The 6,000-nt window shown below is 43.3% G+C and overlaps 1 protein-coding gene across 6 annotated transcripts in view; it reads left to right on the top strand.

Annotated features, from left to right (window-relative positions):
- Positions 1-321: 321 nt before the first annotated feature.
- LOC134348361 (alpha-(1,6)-fucosyltransferase) overlaps positions 322-6,000 on the top strand; it is an 877,712-nt gene continuing 872,033 nt past the window's right edge. For 5 of the 6 annotated variants that reach the window (XM_063051654.1, XM_063051603.1, XM_063051613.1 and 2 more), the window contains exon 1: positions 327-612. The gene's annotated coding sequence lies outside the window, so the exon portion shown is untranslated. Of the gene's footprint in view, positions 613-6,000 lie in introns of all 6 variants that reach the window. The other variant, XM_063051698.1, reaches the window with a different exon arrangement.

Below are 6,000 nucleotides of genomic sequence, written 5' to 3'. Positions count from 1 at the left end.
AATTCCTAATCTGTGCGAGTACAGCGGAAGAAAATGTTAAGACTCCTTGTAAACGCGTCTCGTTGTTCGGATCTTAATAATAAACTCAAGAAATTCTGCAGATACTGGAAATCTTGAGCACCACACAAAATGCTGGAGATCTTACAAGATACAGATCTTGATGAGCATGTTTACGGACACCAGTAGCAATGACAAACGCGCACACATTCAGAATGGAATTGAACGGGGATTTCGGAGAAACTGGAGTGCAATTGCTCAGCTGGCTCTTGGTGTGCACCAAGTGGACGGGGGTGGGGGCATGCGCATAGCGTATGTGTGTGTGTGTGTCTGAGAAGGCTTGAGCTGATCTGAGCTGTGAGCAGACTCTCACTCACTGAGTCAGTGAAGCCGGCTGGCGGCTGCTTCTCCCGCGCCTGCCCGCTTTCCCCTCACAACTCTTCGGTCATTCTCTCTCCCACATACGCACAGCTGGAGTTGCCGCTTCCGCCAACTTACTCCCTGACGCGATCTGAGAGGCTTTTCTTTTTATTTTTGAAAAAAACATCTTTCAAAAACAAGCGACGGAGGGAAGCTCGTCAGCGGAGCCGGAACCTCGGAACCTCCCAGCGGCAGGTCTGTAGCCCCAACTCACTCTCCCTCCCTCCTTCTCCGTGCGCGTCGTTGTGTGTCGATCTCTCAAACGGGGGAACGGGCCGGAGCGGAGCGGCACCGCTCAGCCGAGCCGGAGCTCCTGGCAAGCGGCCTGTTGTTGCTGCTGTTCCCGCCTCTCTGGAAATAGCGGTGGGCGGCTTTAACACATCCTTAGCCGCAGCAGCCTCTGTTGGACCGTTATAACTCGGGGCCTTGGCGTCTCATTATGAACGACAGGGAGGGAAAGGAAAGGAAAGGAAAGGGAAGGGAAGGGAAGGGAAGGGGGGGGGATCCATGTGACGCGGGACCTTTCCGTGCGCTGGGTTGAGAGGGGTTTGCTGGAAAGGAAAGTCGTTCGGCGTTATTTTGGAAGAAAGTGAATTCCGTAATGTTCCACATTCTACACATTGCAGGCAGCTGCTGTAAACGCTGCCCACCCTTTATGTATAGCCTAATTAAAATCTGACCTTTTCTTGAGAAGTGGAACGGGTTATATATTTGACAGTGAGCATTCTGTATAGTGTTTTAAAATAATAATGCTTAGAGTTTACAGTGTTTTAGGTGGCCGCACACGGGATAACTTCGTTTGGTTGACATATGCGAGTTGTTCGAGTTAGCTCGGCGTTTGATATTGACTTCTGCTGGGACTTGTATCTTTGTCAGTCGGTTGTACAGATGAATGAAAAAGGAAGGGTTGGCGAGCTCTCGATTTCGCCCCTTTTTAGTTGCTTGCGAGCAGTTGTTACAAGTCCAGTTACTAGATGTCACAGTCTTATTGGAAATCGACTGAAGAACAACAAAATGGTCACAATAATAGGTTTATGAATGAGTTTCAAAGTTGAAATAGGCAAACTGTGCCTTTTGACGCGAACACGAGTATATTGACTGCATTTTGAATTAAATAGAAGGAAGTGTTTTGAAGAGGAAAGATTACCTTGACCTAATTTGTGGGAGAATATTGAGTTGTATTTATGTCAGGAACCAGGGGACTGGGTGAGTTTTCCATGTGTGTTAAGTTCACGAAGAGGTTGATTGTTAGGAATTGCCTCTTGAGGAATTGAACAGGAGGATATTGGGACCAAAGCAAGACTAAATGGTTTATGTGCTCATGGCAACTAGCAATCCCCGATGAAGCTAAACTAGTATGAACATCCTTCAAAAGACCATGGATCATTCGGAGTTTTTCGTGGAGTTGGATGATGAGTTTGGAGTAAGTAAGGGAGAGATTGCTTTAGTGTCAAAAAGGCAGCAAAGAGAGGTAAGATTTTTTGGGGGGAGTGATGCAGGAGTTGGTGGCAGAGAAATAACAGTATAGATTAGATTAGATGGACTGGATTATTGCTCAGAGGTGGCGGTAACAATATGTGCAAGATGTGTTCATTTTTGGGATCAATCCGTCAGCCCAATTTTCGTTAGAGGTAGCTTAATGCGGGTAACGTAATAGAATCAGAGATGTATAATCTCCTTCTCAGTGTATAATAATTGCACATGGAGAAACTACAGTTAATGCACAGATTTAATTCTTGCCTAATATCAGGATGGCATCCATGATACTGAATTGGTGGAGCCTTTCAGTTTGCAGCCATGTGTGTTTTTGGGTAACTTTGAAAGACAGTGTGAACAAAGGTAATTGAAAAATATTGCTAGAACAGCTTGCCATAAAATGTGAGGAGAAAGCTTCAGAAGCGAATTGTATGAGTGTGCATAATTTGCCTTTAATGTCTCTTCTGACAAAACCCAAACAATGGTTTAAATTGTTGAGATGTAAATCTATTAGAACCAGCGTTATATCTTGTGCTTCAGATTGGGAGGCTGTTCATCCCAAACAGTTGTACCGTACAGTACTTGCATTGTCAGAAGAGCTTTCCAGTTCGTTCCATCCCTCTGTCCTTTTCCCACGGTGTTGCAACTGTTTCTGCCTCTTGCCAAACTGTTTCCACCAGCTTTACAGGGTTGTCCAAGGTATGTAGAAATTAAAGTATTGGAGACACTCAGAAAGGTTTGATCATGTGCTTTGGTGGTTGGGATTGAGTGGTTGGTCTTATGAACTTCCAGGACACGGCGAATATATTTGTAGATGCTGTTCTGTTCTTTTACAGTTTCACTTATATGGCACTTGGGTCTGATATAGAATTTTAAATTGCATCATGATCAAAGTGATGTTTATGGCAGTGCTGTACATGTTGAATGTCTGATCATTAGAAAGGCTGAAATTCAAATCCATCTCTAACACCCCCGCCCCCGGTATTCTATTCATTAAGCAGATCAAAGATGTGATGTGCAATCAGCGCATCAGACATAGGTTCAGAAATACTGATTGGTTTGTGACTGTTGTAACCTACAAGACATAACAGGTTGTTTCTTCAATGCAATAAGAAAACGCCAAGTTGTTAACCCCGATATTTTATTTTCTTTATATTCCAATAGTAAATTAAAGGGCAGAGTTGTATGTGTGTGTGGGAGGGGGAAGAGGGGTAGTGAGGGAAAGATTGACTATAAGACGATGCAACAATGGACAGATTTTAGAAATCACCTATTGCATAATTGAATAATCCTGCCAGATGAAAATGGTAGGCAATTTGTTTAAGGTTCAGCCTTATTGAGTTGCCTGCTATGGACATCCAGAGTAGTCTGCTGGGGGAGCTCGTATAACAGAGAAGCACACCACTGTTTATTCTTTTGATTTTTAATGGATTTTAAACCATGGAAAAAGCATATTCAATTAGGGCATATGTTTTGCATCGGTTTGTATTCAGCAGTTACTGTCTAAGCATATTTATTGCCAGCAGTAACAGCCTAGATAGAACTCAGCAGCAGGCACTAGGTGTCAGGCAGAACCTGGATATTTCTTGCTGCTGGTATCAACAGCCAGAAGTGCAGGTTAAGTGAAATATCTCTAACATCTCGTTCTGGTTTCCTATCAGGCAGTTATCCTACTGCAATATCAGAGACCTTGGCTTTTAAAATAAATTGCTCAAAATTATTTACATCTGTGATTCCTGTTTCAAATATAGCAGACATTGGCTGGGATTCTTGGAACAATAATTTCAAAATGAATGATTTTTGGGCCATTTTATGTCGAGCTGAGAGTGACTAGGTTTATCAGAGATGTGCCAACCAGCTTAATCCATCCCACCTCTGAGGCTTTGCCTCATTGCACAACATCTTCTTTATTCCAGAATTTTAATGGTGTGTGCAATGATCACAAACCCGTAAATTCAAATCAATTTCACTGTTGACATATCTTAGTTTGTATATCATACTCAAGCTCTCCTAGACCCTGCCTGGCATTTCACTTCATTGAGATTAGCACAAAAAAGCCCAGTGTACTTGATATCTAGTTCAAAATGCAGCTGAGTGAAGGTAGAATAAAGTGAAAACTGTTATTGATTTTTGTGCCTTCCAGTTATTTCTGATGTTGGTTTTTAAAGTTATGTAACAGGTGATTAGGGAGAGAATACAACTGGGGTTGCTGGATCACAATGCCATTGCCGATGCTTTGCTGATCAGTCGTGTTTGAGAGGAGATCCCAGGTTGATGTGGCAGCAATACCTTTTATTTATATAGACAGGAAAGTCTGCAGATCCTGGAAATCGAAAGCAACACAAAAAATACCCTGGCAGGTCAGGCAACATCTATTTATATTGTATTTTTGAAATTATGGTTCACCCAGCAGATACTGGATGTTGGACCACTCATCTGAGCTGGTAGAGGGTTGAAAGGGAATGATGGTGAGAGGGAATGGAAGTGTTACGAACTGTCATTGCTCATGTAGAAGCTGCTTATATGTTTCTATATGATATTTTCTTAGGGCATTGTATGGATGTGGAAGAAAAGGGAGCTCAGGAAGAGGTGATTGATATGGTCGCATGAGAGCTGGCTCCAATTCATGATTGGGTCGGCGTTCCATTTTCCTCCGCACTCCAAAGACTCACAGTTAGTGGGTTAATTGATCACATGGGGGTAATTGGATGGCGTGGGTTTGACAGGCTTGACGGGCCGGTTACCGTGTTGTATCTCTAAATGAAATACAGGTTTCCCCCGCCATCCGAAGGTAGAGCGTTCCTATGAAACTGTTCGTAAGCCAGAATGTCGTAAAGCGAAGAAGCAATTACCATTTATTTATATGGGAAAATTTTGTGAGCATTCGCAGACCCAAAAATAACCTACCAAATCATGCCAAATAACACATAAAACCTAAAATAACAGTAACATATAGTAAAAGCAGGAATGATATGCTAAATACACAGCCTATATAAAGTAGAAATACTTCTCTACAATGATTGCCTGCACAGATCTCTGTCGCAAAAATCTCACGCAAGCACCGTTGGCAGAAAATCTCACGCAAGCGCTGTTGGCAAAAACACTCTCTCCAATAACTTTTCAGCTATGAAGCTGCCAAATCATACCAAATAACACGTAAAAATACACAGCCTATATAAAGTAGAAATAATGTATGTACAGTGTTGTATCACTTAAGGGAATCGGGAAGACAGCGAGCACACTGATGATGGTGTGTTAGACTGAGTCGTCGCAGATTTGGTTGGTGCAGTGACCCCCAATCTCTGGGAAGCGACCCGATACCGATCCGTGAAGAATGCAGCGGTAGCTTAGAGGCACCCAGCACATCTTTAAGAAAAAAGCCGAAATAGACATGCTAATTAATTAGGTGCTACCCGGCATGTAATTGTCGGCACCTAATAATTAGCATGTTTATTTCGGCTTTTTTCTTAAAGATGTGCTGTGTGCCTCCCGGCTACCGCTGCATTCTCAGCGAATCGGTATCTGTCCACGGCCCAGGGGTTGGGGTGGTGGGACACTGGGGTGTCATCTGCTTCCATCAGGGCAAGCAGGTCATCTTCTTCCATGTCTGCCTGCCTCGATGTCGAAGGTCGAGGTTCGTCATCTGCTGTGGCTGATGTGGAAGGCTTGCTTGACCGCTGAGCCTCGTGCATTTTTCTGTCATACAGTTCTTTGTAAGCACTCAAACCATCCTGCAAATATCCCGTAAACCTACATACCCTTTCAAAATTAAAGTTGTACTTTATCATTGCAGGGAAAATCTCATGCATTTGCTGCACTTTTGCTACTGCATTCGGTTTCGATTGTTATCCTTTCCTCTTCCAATTGCATCAGCATCTATCAGTTCTTGGTCGTGGGATGCCAAAACCTCTTCAACATAATCTTCGTCAGCTTCCACAAGCCAAACTCACGTTGTCCCTACTTCATTCACCACGATTGAAACGCTTAATTCTGTCCAGTTTTACGCTAAGTGTAACACCCTTACGAGCTCTTTCAGGCTTTTCCGACACCTTAGAACTCATCTTGCAAACGGCTGCTCACAGACACGTGTTTAAGCAATGCTGGCGA

This window comes from Mobula hypostoma, chromosome 1 (genome assembly GCF_963921235.1).
Source record: "Mobula hypostoma chromosome 1, sMobHyp1.1, whole genome shotgun sequence".
Taxonomy (NCBI): Eukaryota; Metazoa; Chordata; class Chondrichthyes; order Myliobatiformes; family Myliobatidae; genus Mobula; species Mobula hypostoma.
This window is presented reverse-complemented; position numbering and strand designations above follow the sequence as displayed.